The sequence below is a fragment of the Harpia harpyja genome, chromosome 8 (assembly GCF_026419915.1).
Source record: "Harpia harpyja isolate bHarHar1 chromosome 8, bHarHar1 primary haplotype, whole genome shotgun sequence".
Lineage (NCBI taxonomy): Eukaryota > Metazoa > Chordata > Aves > Accipitriformes > Accipitridae > Harpia > Harpia harpyja.
This window is the reverse complement of record NC_068947.1, coordinates 21,825,874-21,849,850: the sequence shown is the minus strand read 5'-3', so window position 1 is coordinate 21,849,850 and position 23,977 is coordinate 21,825,874.

Below are 23,977 nucleotides of genomic sequence, written 5' to 3'. Positions count from 1 at the left end.
CAGACGAGCCCTCGTCGTAGTAACGGTCCCCGGCAGCCGAGCCCTCGTCGTAGTAATGGTCCCCGGCAGCCGAGCCCTCGTCGTAGTAACGGTCCCCGGCAGCCGAGCCCTCGTCGTAGTAATGGTCCCCGGCAGCCGAGCCCTCTTCGTAGTAATGGTCCCCGGCAGTCGAGCCCTCGTCGACAATTTTTTCCCCGGCAGCCGAGCCCTCGTCGTAGTAATGGTGCCCGACAGCCGAGCCCTCGTCGTAATAACGGTCCCCGGCAGCCGAGCCCTCGTCGTAGTAATGGTCCCTGGTAGCAAAGCCCTCGTCGTAGTAATGGTCCCCGGCAGCCGAGCCCTCGTCGTAGTAACGGTCCCCGGCAGACGAGCCCTCGTCGTAGTAACGATCCCCGGCAGCCGAGCCCTCATCGTAGTAATGGTCCCCGGCAGCCGAGCCCTCGTCGTAGTAACGGTCCCCGGCAGACGAGCCCTCGTCGTAGTAATGGTCCCCGGCAGCCGAGCCCTCGTCGTAGTAACGGTCCCCCGGCAGCCGAGCCCTCGTCGTAGTAATGGTCCCCGGCAGCCGAGCCCTCGTCGTAGTAACGGTCCCCGGCAGACGAGCCCTCGTCGTAGTAATGGTCCCCGGCAGCCGAGCCCTCGTCCTAGTAATGGTCCCCGGCAGCCGAGCCCTCGTCGACAATTGTTTCCCCGGCAGCCGAGCCCTCGTCGTAGTAATGGTCCCCGGCAGCCGAGCCCTCGTCGTAGTAAAAGTCCCCGGCAGCCGAGCCCTCATCGTAGTAATGGCCCCAGCAGCCGAGCCCTCGTCGACAATTGTTTCCCCGGCAGCCGAGCCCTCGTCGTAGTAATGGTCCCCGGCAGCCGAGCCCTCGTCGTAGTAACGGTCCCCGGCAGACGAGCCCTCGTCGTAATAACGGTCCCCGGCAGCCGAGCCCTCGTCGTAGTAACGGTCCCCGGCAGCCGAGCCCTCGTCGTAGTAATGGTCCCCGGCAGCCGAGCCCTCGTCGTAGTAATGGTCCCCGGCAGCCGAGCCCTCGTCGACAATTGTTTCCCCGGCAGCCGAGCCCTTGTCGTAGTAACAGTCCCCGGCAGCCGAGCCCTCGTCGTAGTAACCGTCCCCGGCAGCCGAGCCCTCGTCGTAGTAGCGGTCCACGGCAGCCGAGCCCTCGTCTTAGTAATGGTCCCCGGCAGCCGAGCCCTCGTCTTAGTAACGGTCCCCGGCAGCCGAGCCCTCGTCGACAATTGTTTCCCCGGCAGCCGAGCCCTCGTCGTAGTAACGGTTCCCGGCAGCCGAGCCCTCGTCGTAGTAACGGTCCCCGGCAGACGAGCCCTCGTCGTAGTAATGGTCCCCGGCAGTCGAGCCCTCGTCGACAATTTTTTCCCCGCCAGCCGAGCCCTCGTTGTAGTAATGGTCCCCGGCAGTCGAGCCCTCGTCAACAATTTTTTCCCCGGCAGCCGAGCCCTCGTCGTAGTAATGGTGCCCGGCAGCCGTGCCCTCGTCGTAATAACGGTCCCCGGCAGCCGAGCCCTCGTCGTAGTAATGGTCCCTGGTAGCAAAGCCCTCGTCGTAGTAATGGTCCCCGGCAGCCGAGCCCTCGTCGTAGTAATGGTCCCCAGCAGTCGAGCCCTCGTCGACAGTTTTTTCCCCGGCAGCCGAGCCCTCGTCGTAGTAATGGTCCCCGGCAGCCGAGCCCTCGTGGTAATAACGGTCCCCGGCAGCCAAGCCCTCATCGTAGTAACGGTCCCCCGGCAGCCGAGCCCTCGTCGTGGTAACAGTCCCCGGCAGCCGAGCCATCGTCGTAGTAATGGTCCCCCGGCAGCCGAGCCCTCGTCGTAGTAATGGTTCCCGGCAGCCGAGCCCTCGTCGTAGTAATGGTCCCCGGCAGACGAGCCCTCGTCGTAGTAATGGTCCCCGGCAGCCGAGCCCTCGTCGTAGTAACGGTCCCCGGCAGCCGAGCCCTCGTCGTAGTAATGGTCCCCGGCAGCCGAGCCCTCGTCGTAATAACGGTCCCCGGCAGCCGAGCCCTCGTCGTAGTAACGGTCCCCGGCAGCCGAGCCCTCGTCGTAGTAACGGTCCCCGGCAGCCGAGCCCTCGTCGTAGTAATGGTCCCCGGCAGCCGAGCCCTCGTCGTAGTAATGGTCCCCGGCAGCCGAGCCCTCGTCGACAATTGTTTCCCCGGCAGCCGAGCCCTCGTCGTAGTAACAGTCCCCGGCAGCCGAGCCCTCGTCGTAGTAACGGTCCCCGGCAGCCGAGACCTCGTCGTAGTAGCGGTCCACGGCAGCCGAGCCCTCGTCGTAGTAATGGTCCCCGGCAGCCGAGCCCTCGTCGTAGTAACGGTCCCCGGCAGCCGAGCCCTCGTCGACAATTGTTTCCCCGGCAGCCGAGCCCTCGTCATAGTAACGGTTCCCGGCAGCCGAGCCCTCGTCGTAGTAACGGTCCCCGGCAGACGAGCACTCGTCGTAGTAATGGTCCCCGGCAGTCGAGCCCTCGTCGACAATTTTTTCCCCGGCAGCCGAGCCCTCGTTGTAGTAATGGTCCCCGGCAGTCGAGCCCTCGTCAACAATTTTTTCCCCGGCAGCCGAGCCCTCGTCGTAGTAATGGTGCCCGGCAGCCGAGCCCTCGTCGTAATAACGGTCCCCGGCAGCCGAGCCCTCGTCGTAGTAATGGTCCCTGGTAGCAAAGCCCTCGTCGTAGTAATGGTCCCCGGCAGCCGAGCCCTCGTCGACAGTTTTTTCCCCGGCAGCCGAGCCCTCGTCGGAGTAATGGTGCCCGGCAGCCGAGCCCTCGTTGACAATTATTTCCCCGGCAGCCGAGCCCTCGTCGTAGTAATGGTCCCCGGCAGCTGAGCCCTCGTCGTAGTAATGCTCCCCGGCAGCCGAGCCCTCGTCATAGTAATGGTCCCTGGTAGCAAAGCCCTCGTCGTAGTAATGGTCCCCGGCAGCCGAGCCCTCGTCATAGTAATGGTCCCCGGCAGTCGAGCCCGCGTCGACAATTTTTTCCCCGGCAGCCGAGCCCTCGTCGTAGTAATGGTCCCCGGCAGCCGAGCCCTCGTGGTAATAACGGTCCCCGGCAGCCAAGCCCTCATCATAGTAACGGTCCCCGGCAGCCGAGCCCTTGTCGTAGTAACGGTCCCCGGCAGCCGAGCCCTCGTCTTAGTAACGGTCCCCGGCAGCCGAGCCCTCGTCGTAGTAACGGTCCCCGGCAGCCGAGCCCTCGTCGTAGTAATGGTCCCCGGCAGCCGAGCCCTCGTCGTAGTAATGGTCCCCGGCAGCCGAGCCCTCGTCGACAATTGTTTCCCCGGCAGCCGAGCCCTCGTCGTAGTAACGGTCCCCGGCAGCTGAGCCCTCGTCGTAGTAACGGTCCCCGGCAGCCGAGCCCTCGTCGTATTAACGGTCCCCGGCAGCCGAGCCATCGTCGTAGTAACGGTCCCCAGCAGCCGAGCCCTCGTCGTAGTAATGGTCCCCGGCAGCCGAGCCCTCGTCGTAGTAACGGTCCCCGGCAGCCGAGCCCTCGTCGACAATTGTTTCCCCGGCAGCCGAGCCCTCGTCGTAGTAACGGTTCCCGGCAGCCGAGCCCTCGTCGTAGTAACGGTCCCCGGCAGACGAGCCCTCGTCGTAGTAATGGTCCCCGGCAGTCGAGCCCTCGTCGACAATTTTTTCCCCGGCAGCCGAGCCCTCGTTGTAGTAATGGTCCCCGGCAGTCGAGCCCTCGTCGACAATTTTTTCCCCGGCAGCCGAGCCCTCGTCGTAGTAATGGTGCCCGACAGCCGAGCCCTCGTCGTAATAACGGTCCCCGGCAGCCGAGCCCTCGTCGTAGTAATGGTCCCTGGTTGCAAAGCCCTCGTCGTAGTAATGGTCCCCGGCAGCCGAGCCCTCGTCGTAGTAATGGTCCCCGGCAGTCGAACCCTCGTCGACAGTTTTTTCCCCGGCAGCCGAGCCCTCGTCGGAGTAATGGTCCCCGGCACCGAGCCCTCGTCGACAATTGTTTCCCCGGCAGCCGAGCCCTCGTCGTAGTAATGGTCCCCGGCAGCTGAACCCTCGTCGTAGTAATGGTCCCCGGCAGCCGAGCCCTCGTCATAGTAATGGTCCCTGGTAGCAAAGCCCTCGTCGTAGTAATGGTCCCCGGCAGCCGAGCCCTCGTCATAGTAATGGTCCCCGGCAGTCGAGCCCCGCGTCGACAATTTTTTCCCCGGCAGCCGAGCCCTCGTCGTAGTAATGGTCCCCGGCAGCCGAGCCCTCTTGGTAATAACGGTCCCCCGGCAGCCGAGCCCTCATCGTAGTAACGGTCCCCGGCAGCCGAGCCCTCGTCGTAGTAACGGTCCCCGGCAGCCGAGCCCTCGTCGTAGTAATGGTCCCCGGCAGCCGAGCCCTCGTCGTAGTAATGGTCCCCGGCAGCCGAGCCCTCGTCGACAATTGTTTCCCCGGCAGCCGAGCCCTCGTCGTAGTAATGGTCCCCGGCAGCTGAGCCCTCGTCGTAGTAACGGTCCCCAGAAGACGAGCCCTCGTCGTAGTAATGGTCCCCGGCAGCTGAGCCCTCGTCGTAGTAACGGTCCCCAGAAGACGAGCCCTCATCGTAGTAACGGTCCCCGGCAGCCGAGCCCTCGTCGTAGTAATGGTCCCCCGGCAGCCGAGCCCTCGTCGTAGTAATGGTCCCCGGCAGCCGAGCCCTCGTCGACAATTGTTTCCACGCCAGCCGAGCCCTCGTCGTAGTAATGGTCCCCGGCAGCCGAGCCCTCGTCGTAGTAACGGTCCCCGGCAGACGAGCCCTCGTCGTAGTAATGGTCCCCGGCAGCCGAGCCCTCGTCGTAGTAATGGTCCCCGGCAGCCGAGCCCTCGTCGTAGTAACGGTCCCCGGCAGCTGAGCCCTCGTCGTAGTAATGGTCCCCGGAAGACGAGCCCTCGTCGTAATAACGGTCCCCGGCAGCCGAGCCCTCGTCGTAGTAACGGTCCCCGGCAGTCGAGCCCTCGTCGTAGTAACGGTCCCCGGCAGACGACCCCTCGTCGTAGTAATGGTCCCCGGCAGCCGAGCCCTCGTCGTAGTAATGGTCCCCGGCAGCCGAGCCCTCGTCGTAGTAATGGTCCCCGGCAGCCGAGCCCTCGTCGACAATTGTGTCCCCGGCAGCCGAGCCCTCGTCGTAGTAACGGTCCCCGGCAGACGAGCCCTCGTCGTAGTAATGGTCCCCGGCAGCCGAGCCCTCGTCGTAGTAATGGTCCCCGGCAGCCGAGCCCTCGTCGACAATTGTGTCCCCGGCAGCCGAGCCCTCGTCGTAGTAATGGTCCCCGGCAGCCGAGCCCTCGTCGTAGTAACGGTCCCCGGCAGACGAGCCCTCGTCGTAGTAACGGTCCCCGGCAGCCGAGCCCTCGTCGTAGTAATGGTCCCCGGCAGCCGAGCCCTCGTCGTAGTAACGGTCCCCGGCAGACGAGCCCTCGTCGTAGTAATGGTCCCCCGGCAGCCGAGCCCTCATCGTAGTAATGGTCCCCAGCAGCCGAGCCCTCGTCGACAATTGTTTCCCCGGCAGCCGAGCCCTCGTCGTAGTAATGGTCCCCCGGCAGCCGAGCCCTCGTCGTAGTAACGGTCCCCGGCAGACGAGCCCTCGTCGTAATAACGGTCCCCGGCAGCCGAGCCCTCGTCGTAGTAACGGTCCCCGGCAGACGAGCCCTCGTCGTAGTAACGGTCCCCGGCAGCCGAGCCCTCGTCGTAGTAATGGTCCCCGGCAGCCGAGCCCTCGTCGTAGTAACGGTCCCCGGCAGCCGAGCCCTCGTCGTAGTAATGGTCCCCGGCAGCCGAGCCCTCGTCGTAGTAATGGTCCCTGGTAGCAAAGCCCTCGTAGTAGTAATGGTCCCCGGCAGCCGAGCCCTCGTCATAGTAATGGTCCCCGATAGTCGAGCCCCGCGTCGACAATTTTTTCCCCGGCAGCCGAGCCCTCGTCGTAGTAATGGTCCCCGGCAGCCGAGCCCTCGTGGTAAAAACGGTCCCCGGCAGCCGAGCCCTCATCGTAGTAACGGTCCCCGGCAGCCGAGCCCTCGTCGTAGTAACGGTCCCCCGGCAGCCGAGCCCTCGTCGTAGTAATGGTCCCCGGCAGCCGAGCCCTCGTCATAGTAATGGTCCCCGGCAGCCGAGCCCTCGTCGACAATTGTTTCCCCCGGCAGCCGAGCCCTCGTCGTAGTAATGGTCCCCGGCAGCTGAGCCCTCGTCGTAGTAACGGTCCCCGGCAGACGAGCCCTCGTCGTAGTAATGGTCCCCGGCAGCCGAGCCCTCATCGTAGTAACGGTCCCCGGCAGCCGAGCCCTCGTCGTAGTAATGGTCCCCGGCAGCCGAGCCCTCGTCGTAGTAATGGTCCCCAGCAGCCGAGCCCTCGTCGACAATTGTTTCCACGGCAGCCGAGCCCTCGTCGTAGTAATGGTCCCCCGGCAGCCGAGCCCTCGTCGTAGTAACGGTCCCCGGCAGACGAGCCCTCGTCGTAGTAATGGTCCCCGGCAGCCGAGCCCTCGTCATAGTAATGGTCCCCGGCAGTCGAGCCCGCGTCGACAAATTTTTTCCCCGGCAGCCGAGCCCTCGTCGTAGTAATGGTCCCCGGCAGCCGAGCCCTCGTGGTAATAACGGTCCCCGGCAGCCGAGCCCTCATCGTAGTAACGGTCCCCCGGCAGCCGAGCCCTCGTCGTAGTAACGGTCCCCCGGCAGCCGAGCCCTCGTCGTAGTAATGGTCCCTGGTTGCAAAGCCCTCGTCGTAGTAATGGTCCCCGGCAGCCGAGCCCTCGTCGTAGTAATGGTCCCCGGCAGTCGAACCCTCGTCGACAGTTTTTTTCCCCGGCAGCCGAGCCCTCGTCGGAGTAATGGTCCCCCGGCACCGAGCCCTCGTCGACAATTGTTTCCCCGGCAGCCGAGCCCTCGTCGTAGTAATGGTCCCCGGCAGCTGAACCCTCGTCGTAGTAATGGTCCCCGGCAGCCGAGCCCTCGTCATAGTAATGGTCCCTGGTAGCAAAGCCCTCGTCGTAGTAATGGTCCCCGGCAGCCGAGCCCTCGTCATAGTAATGGTCCCCGGCAGTCGAGCCCGCGTCGACAATTTTTTCCCCGGCAGCCGAGCCCTCGTCGTAGTAATGGTCCCCGGCAGCCGAGCCCTCGTGGTAATAACGGTCCCCGGCAGCCGAGCCCTCATCGTAGTAACGGTCCCCGGCAGCCGAGCCCTCGTCGTAGTAACGGTCCCCGGCAGCCGAGCCCTCGTCGTAGTAATGGTCCCCGGCAGCCGAGCCCCTCGTCGTAGTAATGGTCCCCGGCAGCCGAGCCCTCGTCGACAATTGTTTCCCCGGCAGCCGAGCCCTCGTCGTAGTAATGGTCCCCGGCAGCTGAGCCCTCGTCGTAGTAACGGTCCCCAGAAGACGAGCCCTCGTCGTAGTAATGGTCCCCGGCAGCTGAGCCCTCGTCGTAGTAACGGTCCCCAGAAGACGAGCCCTCATCGTAGTAACGGTCCCCGGCAGCCGAGCCCTCGTCGTAGTAATGGTCCCCGGCAGCCGAGCCCTCGTCGTAGTAATGGTCCCCGGCAGCCGAGCCCTCGTCGACAATTGTTTCCACGCCAGCCGAGCCCTCGTCGTAGTAATGGTCCCCGGCAGCCGAGCCCTCGTCGTAGTAACGGTCCCCGGCAGACGAGCCCTCGTCGTAGTAATGGTCCCCGGCAGCCGAGCCCTCGTCGTAGTAATGGTCCCCGGCAGCCGAGCCCTCGTCGTAGTAACGGTCCCCGGCAGCTGAGCCCTCGTCGTAGTAATGGTCCCCGGAAGACGAGCCCTCGTCGTAATAACGGTCCCCCGGCAGCCGAGCCCTCGTCGTAGTAACGGTCCCCGGCAGTCGAGCCCTCGTCGTAGTAACGGTCCCCGGCAGACGACCCCCTCGTCGTAGTAATGGTCCCCGGCAGCCGAGCCCTCGTCGTAGTAATGGTCCCCGGCAGCCGAGCCCTCGTCGTAGTAATGGTCCCCGGCAGCCGAGCCCTCGTCGACAATTGTGTCCCCGGCAGCCGAGCCCTCGTCGTAGTAACGGTCCCCGGCAGACGAGCCCTCGTCGTAGTAATGGTCCCCGGCAGCCGAGCCCTCGTCGTAGTAATGGTCCCCGGCAGCCGAGCCCTCGTCGACAATTGTGTCCCCGGCAGCCGAGCCCTCGTCGTAGTAATGGTCCCCGGCAGCCGAGCCCTCGTCGTAGTAACGGTCCCCGGCAGACGAGCCCTCGTCGTAGTAACGGTCCCCGGCAGCCGAGCCCTCGTCGTAGTAATGGTCCCCGGCAGCCGAGCCCTCGTCGTAGTAACGGTCCCCGGCAGACGAGCCCTCGTCGTAGTAATGGTCCCCGGCAGCCGAGCCCTCATCGTAGTAATGGTCCCCAGCAGCCGAGCCCTCGTCGACAATTGTTTCCCCCGGCAGCCGAGCCCTCGTCGTAGTAATGGTCCCCGGCAGCCGAGCCCTCGTCGTAGTAACGGTCCCCCGGCAGACGAGCCCTCGTCGTAATAACGGTCCCCGGCAGCCGAGCCCTCGTCGTAGTAACGGTCCCCGGCAGACGAGCCCTCGTCGTAGTAACGGTCCCCGGCAGCCGAGCCCTCGTCGTAGTAATGGTCCCCGGCAGCCGAGCCCTCGTCGTAGTAACGGTCCCCGGCAGCCGAGCCCTCGTCGTAGTAATGGTCCCCGGCAGCCGAGCCCTCGTCGTAGTAATGGTCCCTGGTAGCAAAGCCCTCGTAGTAGTAATGGTCCCCGGCAGCCGAGCCCTCGTCATAGTAATGGTCCCCGATAGTCGAGCCCCGCGTCGACAATTTTTTCCCCGGCAGCCGAGCCCTCGTCGTAGTAATGGTCCCCGGCAGCCGAGCCCTCGTGGTAAAAACGGTCCCCGGCAGCCGAGCCCTCATCGTAGTAACGGTCCCCGGCAGCCGAGCCCCTCGTCGTAGTAACGGTCCCCGGCAGCCGAGCCCTCGTCGTAGTAATGGTCCCCGGCAGCCGAGCCCTCGTCATAGTAATGGTCCCCCGGCAGCCGAGCCCTCGTCGACAATTGTTTCCCCGGCAGCCGAGCCCTCGTCGTAGTAATGGTCCCCGGCAGCTGAGCCCTCGTCGTAGTAACGGTCCCCGGCAGACGAGCCCTCGTCGTAGTAATGGTCCCCGGCAGCCGAGCCCTCATCGTAGTAACGGTCCCCGGCAGCCGAGCCCTCGTCGTAGTAATGGTCCCCGGCAGCCGAGCCCTCGTCGTAGTAATGGTCCCCAGCAGCCGAGCCCTCGTCGAAATGGTCCCCAGCAGCCGAGCCCTCGTCGACAATTGTTTCCACGGCAGCCGAGCCCTCGTCGTAGTAATGGTCCCCGGCAGCCGAGCCCTCGTCGTAGTAACGGTCCCCGGCAGACGAGCCCTCGTCGTAGTAATGGTCCCCGGCAGCCGAGCCCTCGTCATAGTAATGGTCCCCGGCAGTCGAGCCCGCGTCGACAATTTTTTCCCCGGCAGCCGAGCCCTCGTCGTAGTAATGGTCCCCGGCAGCCGAGCCCTCGTGGTAATAACGGTCCCCGGCAGCCGAGCCCTCATCGTAGTAACGGTCCCCGGCAGCCGAGCCCTCGTCGTAGTAACGGTCCCCGGCAGCCGAGCCCTCGTCGTAGTAATGGTCCCCGGCAGCCGAGCCCTCGTCGTAGTAATGGTCCCCGGCAGCCGAGCCCTCGTCGACAATTGTTTCCCCGGCAGCCGAGCCCTCGTCGTAGTAATGGTCCCCGGCAGCTGAGCCCTCGTCGTAGTAACGGTCCCCGGAAGACGAGCCCTCGTCGTAGTAATGGTCCCCCGGCAGCCGAGCCCTCGTCGTAGTAATGGTCCCCGGCAGCCGAGCCCTCATCGTAGTAACGGTCCCCGGCAGCCGAGCCCTCGTCGTAGTAACGGTCCCCGGCAGACGAGCCCTCGTCGTAGTAATGGTCCCCGGCAGCCGAGCCCTCGTCGTAGTAATGGTCCCCGGCAGCCAAGCCCTCGTCGTAGTAACGGTCCCCGGCAGACGAGCCCTCGTCGTAGTAACGGTCCCCGGCAGCCGAGCCCTCGTCGTAGTAATGGTCCCCGGCAGCCGAGCACTCGTCGTAGTAACGGTCCCCGGCAGCCGAGCCCTCGTCGTAGTAACGGTCCCCGGCAGCCGAGCCCTCGTCGTAGTAATGGTCCCCGGCAGCCGAGCCCTCATCGTAGTAATGGTCCCCAGCAGCCGAGCCCTCGTCGACAATTGTTTCCCCGGCAGCCGAGCCCTCGTCGTAGTAATGGTCCCCGGCAGCCGAGCCCTCGTCGTAGTAACGGTCCCCGGCAGACGAGCCCTCGTCGTAATAACGGTCCCCCGGCAGCCGAGCCCTCGTCGTAGTAACGGTCCCCGGCAGACGAGCCCTCGTCGTAGTAACGGTCCCCGGCAGCCGAGCCCTCGTCGTAGTAATGGTCCCCGGCAGCCGAGCCCTCGTCGTAGTAACGGTCCCCGGCAGCCGAGCCCCTCGTCGTAGTAATGGTCCCCGGCAGCCGAGCCCTCGTCGTAGTAATGGTCCCTGGTAGCAAAGCCCTCGTAGTAGTAATGGTCCCCGGCAGCCGAGCCCTCGTCATAGTAATGGTCCCCGATAGTCGAGCCCGCGTCGACAATTTTTTCCCCGGCAGCCGAGCCCTCGTCGTAGTAATGGTCCCCGGCAGCCGAGCCCTCGTGGTAAAAACGGTCCCCGGCAGCCGAGCCCTCATCGTAGTAACGGTCCCCGGCAGCCGAGCCCTCGTCGTAGTAACGGTCCCCGGCAGCCGAGCCCTCGTCGTAGTAATGGTCCCCGGCAGCCGAGCCCTCGTCGTAGTAATGGTCCCCGGCAGCCGAGCCCTCGTCGACAATTGTTTCCCCGGCAGCCGAGCCCTCGTCGTAGTAATGGTCCCCGGCAGCTGAGCCCTCGTCGTAGTAACGGTCCCCGGCAGACGAGCCCTCGTCGTAGTAATGGTCCCCGGCAGCCGAGCCCTCGTCGTAGTAATGGTCCCCGGCAGCCGAGCCCTCATCGTAGTAACGGTCCCCGGCAGCCGAGCCCTCGTCGTAGTAATGGTCCCCGGCAGCCGAGCCCTCGTCGTAGTAATGGTCCCCAGCAGCCGAGCCCTCGTCGACAATTGTTTCCACGGCAGCCGAGCCCTCGTCGTAGTAATGGTCCCCGGCAGCCGAGCCCTCGTCGTAGTAACGGTCCCCGGCAGACGAGCCCTCGTCGTAGTAATGGTCCCCGGCAGCCGAGCCCTCGTCGTAGTAATGGTCCCCGGCAGTCGAGCCCGCGTCGACAATTTTTTCCCCGGCAGCCGAGCCCTCGTCGTAGTAATGGTCCCCGGCAGCCGAGCCCTCGTGGTAATAACGGTCCCCGGCAGCCGAGCCCTCATCGTAGTAACGGTCCCCGGCAGCCGAGCCCTCGTCGTAGTAACGGTCCCCGGCAGCCGAGCCCTCGTCGTAGTAATGGTCCCCGGCAGCCGAGCCCTCGTCGTAGTAATGGTCCCCGGCAGCCGAGCCCTCGTCGACAATTGTTTCCCCCGGCAAGCCGAGCCCTCGTCGTAGTAATGGTCCCCGGCAGCTGAGCCCTCGTCGTAGTAACGGTCCCCGGAAGACGAGCCCTCGTCGTAGTAATGGTCCCCGGCAGCCGAGCCCTCGTCGTAGTAATGGTCCCCGGCAGCCGAGCCCTCATCGTAGTAACGGTCCCCGGCAGCCGAGCCCTCGTCGTAGTAATGGTCCCCGGCAGCCGAGCCCTCGTCGTAGTAATGGTCCCCGGCAGCCGAGCCCTCGTCGACAATTGTTTCCCCGGCAGCCGAGCCCTCGTCGTAGTAATGGTCCCCGGCAGCCGAGCCCTCATTGTAGTAACGGTCCCCGGCAGCCGAGCCCTCGTCGTAGTAACGGTCCCCGGCAGACGAGCCCTCGTCGTAGTAATGGTCCCCGGCAGCCGAGCCCTCGTCGTAGTAATGGTCCCCGGCAGCCAAGCCCTCGTCGTAGTAACGGTCCCCGGCAGACGAGCCCTCGTCGTAGTAACGGTCCCCCGGCAGCCGAGCCCTCGTCGTAGTAATGGTCCCCGGCAGCCGAGCCCTCGTCGTAGTAACGGTCCCCGGCAGCCGAGCCCTCGTCGTAGTAACGGTCCCCGGCAGCCGAGCCCTCGTCGTAGTAATGGTCCCCGGCAGCCGAGCCCTCGTCGTAGTAACGGTCCCCGGCAGCCGAGCCCTCGTCGTAGTAATGGTCCCCGGCAGCCGAGCCCTCGTCGTAGTAACGGTCCCCGGCAGACGAGCCCTCGTCGTAGTAATGGTCCCCGGCAGCCGAGCCCTCGTCGTAGTAATGGTCCCCGGCAGCCGAGCCCTCGTCGACAATTGTTTCCCCGGCAGCCGAGCCCTCGTCGTAGTAATGGTCCCCGGCCAGCCGAGCCCTCGTCGTACTAAAAGTCCCCGGCAGACGAGCCCTCGTCGTAGTAATGGTCCCCGGCAGCCGAGCCCTCGTCGTAGTAACGGTCCCCGGCAGCCGAGCCCTCGTCGTAGTAACGGTCCCCGGCAGCCGAGCCCTCGTCGTAGTAACGGTCCTGGCAGCCGAGCCCTCGTCGTAGTAATGGTCCCCGGCAGCCGAGCCCTCATCGTAGTAATGGTCCCCAGCAGCCGAGCCCTCGTCGACAATTGTTTCCCCGGCAGCCGAGCCCTCGTCATAGTAATGGTCCCCGGCAGCCGAGCCCTCGTCGTAGTAACGGTCCCCCGGCAGCCGAGCCCTCGTCGTAGTAATGGTCCCCGGCAGCCGAGCCCTCGTGGTAAAAACGGTCCCCGGCAGCCGAGCACTCATCGTAGTAACGGTCCCCGGCAGCCGAGCCCTCGTCGTAGTAACGGTCCCCGGCAGCCGAGCCCTCGTCGTAGTAATGGTCCCGGCAGCCGAGCCCTCGTCATAGTAATGGTCCCCGGCAGCCGAGCCCTCGTGGTAAAAACGGTCCCGGCAGCCGAGCCCTCATCGTAGTAACGGTCCCCGGCAGCCGAGCCCTCGTCGTAGTAACGGTCCCCGGCAGCCGAGCCCTCGTCGTAGTAATGGTCCCCGGCAGCCGAGCCCTCGTCATAGTAATGGTCCCCGGCAGCCGAGCCCTCGTCGACAATTGTTTCCCCGGCAGCCGAGCCCTCGTCGTAGTAATGGTCCCCGGCAGCTGAGCCCTCGTCGTAGTAACGGTCCCCGGCAGACGAGCCCTCGTCGTAGTAATGGTCCCCCGGCAGCCGAGCCCTCGTCGTAGTAATGGTCCCCGGCAGCCGAGCCCTCATCGTAGTAACGGTCCCCGGCAGCCGAGCCCTCGTCGTAGTAATGGTCCCCGGCAGCCGAGCCCTCGTCGTAGTAATGGTCCCCAGCAGCCGAGCCCTCGTCGACAATTGTTTCCACGGCAGCCGAGCCCTCGTCGTAGTAATGGTCCCCGGCAGCCGAGCCCTCGTCGTAGTAACGGTCCCCCGGCAGACGAGCCCTCGTCGTAGTAATGGTCCCCGGCAGCCGAGCCCCTCGTCATAGTAATGGTCCCCGGCAGTCGAGCCCGCGTCGACAATTTTTTCCCCGGCAGCCGAGCCCTCGTCGTAGTAATGGTCCCCGGCAGCCGAGCCCTCGTGGTAATAACGGTCCCCGGCAGCCGAGCCCTCATCGTAGTAACGGTCCCCGGCAGCCGAGCCCTCGTCGTAGTAACGGTCCCCGGCAGCCGAGCCCTCGTCGTAGTAATGGTCCCCGGCAGCCGAGCCCTCGTCGTAGTAATGGTCCCCGGCAGCCGAGCCCTCGTCAACAATTGTTTCCCCGGCAGCCGAGCCCTCGTCGTAGTAATGGTCCCCCGGCAGCTGAGCCCTCGTCGTAGTAACGGTCCCCGGAAGACGAGCCCCTCGTCGTAGTAATGGTCCCCGGCAGCCGAGCCCTCGTCGTAGTAATGGTCCCCGGCAGCCGAGCCCTCATCGTAGTAACGGTCCCCGGCAGCCGAGCCCTCGTCGTAGTAATGGTCCCCGGCAGCCGAGCCCTCGTCGACAATTGTTTCCCCGGCAGCCGAGCCCTCGTCGTAGTAATGGTCCCCGGCAGCCGAGCCCTCATTGTAGTAACGGTCCCCGGCAGCCGAGCCCTCGTCGTAGTAACGGTCCCCGGCAGACGAGCCCTCGTCGTAGTAATGGTCCCCGGCAGCCGAGCCCTCGTCGTAGTAATGGTCCCCGGCAGCCAAGCCCTCGTCGTAGTAACGGTCCCCGGCAGACGAGCCCTCGTCGTAGTAACGGTCCCGGCAGCCGAGCCCTCGTCGTAGTAATGGTCCCCGGCAGCCGAGCCCTCGTCGTAGTAACGGTCCCCGGCAGCCGAGCCCTCGTCGTAGTAACGGTCCCCGGCAGCCGAGCCCTCGTCGTAGTAATGGTCCCCGGTAGCCGAGCCCTCATCGTAGTAATGGTCCCCAGCAGCCGAGCCCTCGTCGACAATTGTTTCCCAGGCAGCCGAGCCCTCGTCGTAGTAATGGTCCCGGCAGCCGAGCCCTCGTCGTAGTAACGGTCCCCGGCAGACGAGCCCTCGTCGTAATAACGGTCCCCGGCAGCCGAGCCCTCGTCGTAGTAACGGTCCCCGGCAGACGAGCCCTCGTCGTAGTAACGGTCCCCGGCAGCCGAGCCCTCGTCGTAGTAATGGTCCCCGGCAGCCGAGCCCTCGTCGTAGTAACGGTCCCCGGCAGCCGAGCCCTCGTCGTAGTAATGGTCCCCGGCAGCCGAGCCCTCGTCGTAGTAATGGTCCCTGGTAGCAAAGCCCTCGTAGTAGTAATGGTCCCCGGCAGCCGAGCCCTCGTCATAGTAATGGTCCCCGATAGTCGAGCCCGCGTCGACAATTTTTTTCCCCGGCAGCCGAGCCCTCGTCGTAGTAATGGTCCCCGGCAGCCGAGCCCTCGTGGTAAAAACGGTCCCCGGCAGCCGAGCCCTCATCGTAGTAACGGTCCCCGGCAGCCGAGCCCTCGTCGTAGTAACGGTCCCCCGGCAGCCGAGCCCTCGTCGTAGTAATGGTCCCCGGCAGCCGAGCCCTCGTCGACAATTGTTTCCCCGGCAGCCGAGTCCTCGTCGTAGTAATGGTCCCCGGCAGCTGAGCCCTCGTCATAGTAACGGTCCCCGGCAGACGAGCCCTCGTCGTTAGTAATGGTCCCCGGCAGCCGAGCCCTCGTCGTAGTAATGGTCCCCGGCAGCCGAGCCCTCATCGTAGTAACGGTCCCCGGCAGCCGAGCCCTCGTCGTAGTAATGGTCCCCGGCAGCCGAGCCCTCGTCGTAGTAATGGTCCCCAGCAGCCGAGCCCTCGTCGACAATTGTTTCCACGGCAGCCGAGCCCTCGTCGTAGTAATGGTCCCCGGCAGCCGAGCCCTCGTCGTAGTAACGGTCCCCGGCAGACGAGCCCTCGTCGTAGTAATGGTCCCCGGCAGCCGAGCCCTCGTCGTAGTAATGGTCCCCGGCAGTCGAGCCCGCGTCGACAATTTTTTCCCCGGCAGCCGAGCCCTCGTCGTAGTAATGGTCCCCGGCAGCCGAGCCCTCGTGGTAATAACGGTCCCCGGCAGCCGAGCCCTCATCGTAGTAACGGTCCCCGGCAGCCGAGCCCTCGTCGTAGTAACGGTCCCCGGCAGACGAGCCCTCGTCGTAGTAATGGTCCCCGGCAGCCGAGCCCTCGTCGTAGTAATGGTCCCCGGCAGCCGAGCCCTCGTCGACAATTGTTTCCCCGGCAGCCGAGCCCTCGTCGTAGTAACGGTCCCCGGAAGACGAGCCCTCGTCGTAGTAATGGTCCCCGGCAGCCGAGCCCTCGTCGTAGTAATGGTCCCCCAGCAGCCGAGCCCTCATCGTAGTAACGGTCCCCGGCAGCCGAGCCCTCGTCGTAGTAATGGTCCCCGGCAGCCGAGCCCTCGTCGTAGTAATGGTCCCCGGCAGCCGAGCCCTCGTCGACAATTGTTTCCCCGGCAGCCGAGCCCTCGTCGTAGTAATGGTCCCCGGCAGCCGAGCCCTCATTGTAGTAACGGTCCCCGGCAGCCGAGCCCTCGTCGTAGTAACGGTCCCCGGCAGACGAGCCCTCGTCGTAGTAATGGTCCCCGGCAGCCGAGCCCTCGTCGTAGTAATGGTCCCCGGCAGCCAAGCCCTCGTCGTAGTAACGGTCCCCGGCAGACGAGCCCTCGTCGTAGTAACGGTCCCCGGCAGCCGAGCCCTCGTCGTAGTAATGGTCCCCGGCAGCCGAGCCCTCGTCGTAGTAACGGTCCCCGGCAGCCGAGCCCTCGTCGTAGTAACGGTCCCCCGGCAGCCGAGCCCTCGTCGTAGTAACGGTCCCCGGCAGCCGAGCCCTCGTCGTAGTAACGGTCCCCGGCAGCCGAGCCCTCGTCGTAGTAATGGTCCCCGGCAGCCGAGCCCTCGTCGTAGTAACGGTCCCCGGCAGACGAGCCCTCGTCGTAGTAATGGTCCCCGGCAGCCGAGCCCTCGTCGTAGTAATGGTCCCCGGCTGCCGAGCCCTCGTCGACAATTGTTTTGGTCCCCGGCAGCCGAGCCCTCGTCGTACTAAAAGTCCCCGGCAGACGAGCCCTCGTCGTAGTAATGGTCCCCCGGCAGCCGAGCCCTCGTCGTAGTAACGGTCCCCCGGCAGCCGAGCCCTCGTCGTAGTAACGGTCCCCGGCAGCCGAGCCCTCGTCGTAGTAACGGTCCCTGGCAGCCGAGCCCTCGTCGTAGTAATGGTCCCCCGGCAGCCGAGCCCTCATCGTAGTAATGGTCCCCAGCAGCCGAGCCCTCGTCGACAATTGTTTCCCCGGCAGCCGAGCCCTCGTCATAGTAATGGTCCCCGGCAGCCGAGCCCTCGTCGTAGTAACGGTCCCCGGCAGCCGAGCCCTCGTCGTAGTAATGGTCCCCGGCAGCCGAGCCCTCGTCGTAGTAACGGTCCCCGGCAGCCGAGCCCTCGTCGTAGTAACGGTCCCCGGCAGACGAGCCCTCGTCGTAGTAATGGTCCCCGGCAGCCGAGCCCTCGTCGTAGTAATGGTCCCCCGGCAGCCGAGCCCTCGTCGTAGTAACGGTCCCCGGCAGTCGAGCCCTCGTCGTAGTAACGGTCCCCGGCAGACGACCCCTCGTCGTAGTAATGGTCCCCGGCAGCCGAGCCCTCGTCGTAGTAATGGTCCCCGGCAGCCGAGCCCTCGTCGTAGTAATGGTCCCCGGCAGCCGAGCCCTCGTCGACAATTGTGTCCCCGGCAGCCGAGCCCTCGTCGTAGTAACGGTCCCCGGCAGACGAGCCCTCGTCGTAGTAATGGTCCCCGGCAGCCGAGCCCTCGTCGTAGTAATGGTCCCCGGCAGCCGAGCCCTCGTCGACAATTGTGTCCCCGGCAGCCGAGCCCCTCGTCGTAGTAATGGTCCCCGGCAGCCGAGCCCTCGTCGTAGTAACGGTCCCCGGCAGACGAGCCCTCGTCGTAGTAACGGTCCCCAGCAGCCGAGCCCTCGTCGTAGTAATGGTCCCCGGCAGCCGAGCCCTCGTCGTAGTAACGGTCCCCGGCAGACGAGCCCCTCGTCGTAGTAATGGTCCCCGGCAGCCGAGCCCTCATCGTAGTAATGGTCCCCAGCAGCCGAGCCCTCGTCGACAATTGTTTCCCCGGCAGCCGAGCCCTCGTCGTAGTAATGGTCCCCGGCAGCCGAGCCCTCGTCGTAGTAACGGTCCCCCGGCAGACGAGCCCCTCGTCGTAATAACGGTCCCCGGCAGCCGAGCCCTCGTCGTAGTAACGGTCCCCGGCAGACGAGCCCTCGTCGTAGTAACGGTCCCCCGGCAGCCGAGCCCTCGTCGTAGTAATGGTCCCCGGCAGCCGAGCCCTCGTCGTAGTAACGGTCCCCGGCAGCCGAGCCCCTCGTCGTAGTAATGGTCCCCGGCAGCCGAGCCCCTCGTCGTAGTAATGGTCCCTGGTAGCAAAGCCCTCGTAGTAGTAATGGTCCCCGGCAGCCGAGCCCTCGTCATAGTAATGGTCCCCGATAGTCGAGCCCGCGTCGACAATTTTTTCCCCGGCAGCCGAGCCCTCGTCGTAGTAATGGTCCCCGGCAGCCGAGCCCTCGTGGTAAAAACGGTCCCCCGGCAGCCGAGCCCTCATCGTAGTAACGGTCCCCGGCAGCCGAGCCCTCGTCGTAGTAACGGTCCCCCGGCAGCCGAGCCCTCGTCGTAGTAATGGTCCCCGGCAGCCGAGCCCTCGTCGTAGTAATGGTCCCCGGCAGCCGAGCCCTCGTCGACAATTGTTTCCCCGGCAGCCGAGCCCTCGTCGTAGTAATGGTCCCCGGCAGCTGAGCCCTCGTCGTAGTAACGGTCCCCGGCAGCCGAGCCCTCGTCGTAGTAATGGTCCCCGGCAGCCGAGCCCTCGTCGTAGTAACGGTCCCCGGCAGCTGAGCCCTCGTCGTAGTAATGGTCCCCGGAAGACGAGCCCTCGTCGTAGTAATGGTCCCCGGCAGCCGAGCCCTCGTCGTAGTAACGGTCCCCGGCAGTCGAGCCCTCGTCGTAGTAACGGTCCCCGGCAGCCGAGCCCTCGTCGTAGTAATGGTCCCCGGCAGCCGAGCCCTCGTCGTAGTAATGGTCCCCGGCAGCCGAGCCTTCGTCGACAATTGTGTCCCCGGCAGCCGAGCCCTCGTCGTAGTAACGGTCCCCCGGCAGACGAGCCCTCGTCGTAGTAATGGTCCCCGGCAGCCGAGCCCTCATCGTAGTAATGGTCCCCGGCAGCCGAGCCCTCGTCGACAATTGTGTCCCCGGCAGCCGAGCCCTCGTCGACAATTGTTTCCCCCGGCAGCCGAGCCCTCGTCGTAGTAACGGTCCCCGGCAGACGAGCCCTCGTCGTAGTAACGATCCCCGGCAGCCGAGCCCTCATCGTAGTAATGGTCCCCGGCAGCCGAGCCCTCGTCGTAGTAACGGTCCCCGGCAGACGAGCCCTCGTCGTAGTAATGGTCCCCGGCAGCCGAGCCCTCGTCGTAGTAACGGTCCCCGGCAGCCGAGCCCTCGTCGTAGTAATGGTCCCCGGCAGCCGAGCCCTCGTCGTAGTAACGGTCCCCGGCAGACGAGCCCTCGTCGTAGTAATGGTCCCCGGCAGCCGAGCCCTCGTCGACAATTGTTTCCCCGGCAGCCGAGCCCTCGTCGTAGTAATGGTCCCCGGCAGCCGAGCCCTCGTCGTAGTAAAAGTCCCCGGCAGCCGAGCCCTCATCGTAGTAATGGCCCCAGCAGCCGAGCCCTCATCGACAATTGTTTCCCCGGCAGCCGAGCCCTCGTCGTAGTAATGGTCCCCGGCAGCCGAGCCCTCGTCGTAGTAACGGTCCCCGGCAGACGAGCCCTCGTCGTAATAACGGTCCCCGGCAGCCGAGCCCTCGTCGTAGTAACGGTCCCCGGCAGACGAGCCCTCGTCGTAGTAACGGTCCCCGGCAGCCGAGCCCTCGTCGTAGTAATGGTCCCCCGGCAGCCGAGCCCTCGTCGTAGTAATGGTCCCCGGCAGCCGAGCCCTCGTCGTAGTAATGGTCCCCGGCAGCCGAGCCCTCGTCGTAATAACGGTCCCCGGCAGCCGAGCCCTCGTCGTAGTAACGGTCCCCGGCAGACGAGCCCTCGTCGTAGTAACGGTCCCCGGCAGCCGAGCCCTCGTCGTAGTAATGGTCCCCGGCAGCCGAGCCCTCGTCGTAGTAACGGTCCCCGGCAGCCGAGCCCTCGTCGTAGTAATGGTCCCCGGCAGCCGAGCCCTCGTCGTAGTAATGGTCCCTGGTAGCAAAGCCCTCGTAGTAGTAATGGTCCCCGGCAGCCGAGCCCTCGTCATAGTAATGGTCCCCGATAGTCGAGCCCGCGTCGACAATTTTTTCCCCGGCAGCCGAGCCCTCGTCGTAGTAATGGTCCCCGGCAGCCGAGCCCTCGTGGTAAAAACGGTCCCCGGCAGCCGAGCCCTCATCGTAGTAACGGTCCCCGGCAGCCGAGCCCTCGTCGTAGTAACGGTCCCCCGGCAGCCGAGCCCTCGTCGTAGTAATGGTCCCCGGCAGCCGAGCCCTCGTCGTAGTAATGGTCCCCGGCAGCCGAGCCCCTCGTCGACAATTGTTTCCCCCGGCAGCCGAGCCCTCGTCGTAGTAATGGTCCCCGGCAGCTGAGCCCTCGTCGTAGTAACGGTCCCCGGCAGACGAGCCTTCGTCGTAGTAATGGTCCCCGGCAGCCGAGCCCTCGTCGTAGTAACGGTCCCCGGCAGCCGAGCCCTCGTCGTAGTAACGGTCCCCGGCAGCCGAGCCCTCGTCGTAGTAATGGTCCCCGGCAGCCGAGCCCTCGTCGTAGTAATGGTCCCCAGCAGCCGAGCCCTCGTCGACAATTGTTTCCACGGCAGCCGAGCCCCTCGTCGTAGTAATGGTCCCCGGCAGCCGAGCCCTCGTCGTAGTAACGGTCCCCGGCAGACGAGCCCTCGTCGTAGTAATGGTCCCCGGCAGCCGAGCCCTCGTCGTAGTAATGGTCCCCGGCAGTCGAGCCCGCGTCGACAATTTTTTCCCCGGCAGCCGAGCCCTCGTCGTAGTAATGGTCCCCGGCAGCTGAGCCCTCGTGGTAATAACGGTCCCCGGCAGCCGAGCCCTCATCGTAGTAACGGTCCCCCGGCAGCCGAGCCCTCGTCGTAGTAACGGTCCCCGGCAGCCGAGCCCTCGTCGTAGTAATGGTCCCCGGCAGCCGAGCCCTCGTCGTAGTAATGGTCCCCGGCAGCCGAGCCCTCGTCGACAATTGTTTCCCCGGCAGCCGAGCCCTCGTCGTAGTAATGGTCCCCGGCAGCTGAGCCCTCGTCGTAGTAACGGTCCCCGGAAGACGAGCCCTCGTCGTAGTAATGGTCCCCGGCAGCCGAGCCCTCGTCGTAGTAATGGTCCCCGGCAGCCGAGCCCTCGTCGTAGTAACGGTCCCCGGCAGCCGAGCCCTCGTCGTAGTAATGGTCCCCGGCAGCCGAGCCCTCGTCGTAGTAATGGTCCCCCGGCAGCCGAGCCCTCGTCGTAGTAATGGTCCCCGGCAGCCGAGCCCTCGTCGTAATAACGGTCCCCCGGCAGCCGAGCCCTCGTCGTAGTAACGGTCCCCGGCAGACGAGCCCTCGTCGTAGTAACGGTCCCCGGCAGCCGAGCCCTCGTCGTAGTAATGGTCCCCCGGCAGCCGAGCCCTCGTCGTAGTAACGGTCCCCGGCAGCCGAGCCCTCGTCGTAGTAATGGTCCCCGGCAGCCGAGCCCTCGTCGTAGTAATGGTCCCTGGTAGCAAAGCCCTCGTAGTAGTAATGGTCCCCGGCAGCCGAGCCCTCGTCATAGTAATGGTCCCCGATAGTCGAGCCCGCGTCGACAATTTTTTCCCCGGCAGCCGAGCCCCTCGTCGTAGTAATGGTCCCCGGCAGCCGAGCCCTCGTGGTAAAAACGGTCCCCGGCAGCCGAGCCCTCATCGTAGTAACGGTCCCCGGCAGCCGAGCCCTCGTCGTAGTAACGGTCCCCCGGCAGCCGAGCCCTCGTCGTAGTAATGGTCCCCGGCAGCCGAGCCCTCGTCGTAGTAATGGTCCCCGGCAGCCGAGCCCTCGTCGACAATTGTTTCCCCGGCAGCCGAGCCCTCGTCGTAGTAATGGTCCCCGGCAGCTGAGCCCTCGTCGTAGTAACGGTCCCCGGCAGACGAGCCCTCGTCGTAGTAATGGTCCCCGGCAGCCGAGCCCTCGTCGTAGTAATGGTCCCCGGCAGCCGAGCCCTCATCGTAGTAACGGTCCCCCGGCAGCCGAGCCCTCGTCGTAGTAATGGTCCCCGGCAGCCGAGCCCTCGTCGTAGTAATGGTCCCCAGCAGCCGAGCCCTCGTCGACAATTGTTTCCACGGCAGCCGAGCCCTCGTCGTAGTAATGGTCCCCCGGCAGCCGAGCCCTCGTCGTAGTAACGGTCCCCCGGCAGACGAGCCCTCGTCGTAGTAATGGTCCCCCGGCAGCCGAGCCCTCGTCGTAGTAATGGTCCCCCGGCAGCCGAGCCCTCGTCGTAGTAATGGTCCCCCGGCAGCCGAGCCCTCGTCGTAGTAATGGTCCCCGGCAGCCGAGCCCTCGTCGACAATTGTTTCCCCGGCAGCCGAGCCCTCGTCGTAGTAATGGTCCCCGGCAGCTGAGCCCTCGTCGTAGTAACGGTCCCCGGAAGACGAGCCCTCGTCGTAGTAATGGTCCCCGGCAGCCGAGCCCTCGTCGTAGTAATGGTCCCCGGCAGCCGAGCCCTCATCGTAGTAACGGTCCCCGGCAGCCGAGCCCTCGTCGTAGTAATGGTCCCCGGCAGCCGAGCCCTCGTCGTAGTAATGGTCCCCGGCAGCCGAGCCCTCGTCGTAGTAATGGTCCCCGGCAGCCGAGCCCTCGTCGTAATAACGGTCCCCGGCAGCCGAGCCCTCGTCGTAGTAACGGTCCCCGGCAGACGAGCCCTCGTCGTAGTAACGGTCCCCGGCAGCCGAGCCCTCGTCGTAGTAATGGTCCCCGGCAGCCGAGCCCTCGTCGTAGTAACGGTCCCCGGCAGCCGAGCCCTCGTCGTAGTAATGGTCCCCGGCAGCCGAGCCCTCGTCGTAGTAACGGTCCCCGGCAGCCGAGCCCTCGTCGTAGTAATGGTCCCCGGCAGCCGAGCCCTCGTCGTAGTAATGGTCCCCGGCAGCCGAGCCCTCGTCGACAATTGTTTCCCCGGCAGCCGAGCCCTCGTCGTAGTAATGGTCCCCGGCAGCTGAGCCCTCGTCGTAGTAACGGTCCCCGGAAGACGAGCCCTCGTCGTAGTAATGGTCCCCGGCAGCCGAGCCCTCGTCGTAGTAATGGTCCCCGGCAGCCGAGCCCTCATCGTAGTAACGGTCCCCGGCAGCCGAGCCCTCGTCGTAGTAATGGTCCCCGGCAGCCGAGCCCTCGTCGTAGTAATGGTCCCCGGCAGCCGAGCCCTCGTCGACAATTGTTTCCCCGGCAGCCGAGCCCTCGTCGTAGTAATGGTCCCCGGCAGCCGAGCCCTCATTGTAGTAACGGTCCCCGGCAGCCGAGCCCTCGTCGTAGTAACTGTCCCCGGCAGACGAGCCCTCGTCGTAGTAATGGTCCCCGGCAGCCGAGCCCTCGTCGTAGTAATGGTCCCCGGCAGCCAAGCCCTCGTCGTAGTAACGGTCCCCGGCAGACGAGCCCTCGTCGTAGTAACGGTCCCCGGCAGCCGAGCCCTCGTCGTAGTAATGGTCCCCGGCAGCCGAGCCCTCGTCGTAGTAACGGTCCCCGGCAGCCGAGCCCTCGTCGTAGTAATGGTCCCCGGCAGCCGAGCCCTCGTCGTAGTAACGGTCCCCGGCAGCCGAGCCCTCGTCGTAGTAATGGTCCCCGGCAGCCGAGCCCTCGTCGTAGTAACGGTCCCCGGCAGACGAGCCCTCGTCGTAGTAATGGTCCCCGGCAGCCGAGCCCTCGTCGTAGTAATGGTCCCCGGCAGCCGAGCCCTCGTCGACAATTGTTTCCCCGGCAGCCGAGCCCTCGTCGTAGTAATGGTCCCCGGCAGCTGAGCCCTCGTCGTAGTAACGGTCCCCGGCAGCCGAGCCCTCGTCGTAGTAATGGTCCCCGGCAGCCGAGCCCTCGTCGTAGTAACGGTCCCCGGCAGCTGAGCCCTCGTCGTAGTAATGGTCCCCGGAAGACGAGCCCTCGTCGTAGTAATGGTCCCCGGCAGCCGAGCCCTCGTCGTAGTAACGGTCCCCGGCAGTCGAGCCCTCGTCGTAGTAACGGTCCCCGGCAGCCGAGCCCTCGTCGTAGTAATGGTCCCCGGCAGCCGAGCCCTCGTCGTAGTAATGGTCCCCCGGCAGCCGAGCCCTCGTCGACAATTGTGTCCCCGGCAGCCGAGCCCTCGTCGTAGTAACGGTCCCCGGCAGACGAGCCCTCGTCGTAGTAATGGTCCCCGGCAGCCGAGCCCTCGTCGTAGTAATGGTCCCCGGCAGCCGAGCCCTCGTCGACAATTGTGTCCCCGGCAGCCGAGCCCTCGTCGACAATTGTTTCCCCGGCAGCCGAGCCCTCGTCGTAGTAACGGTCCCCGGCAGACGAGCCCTCGTCG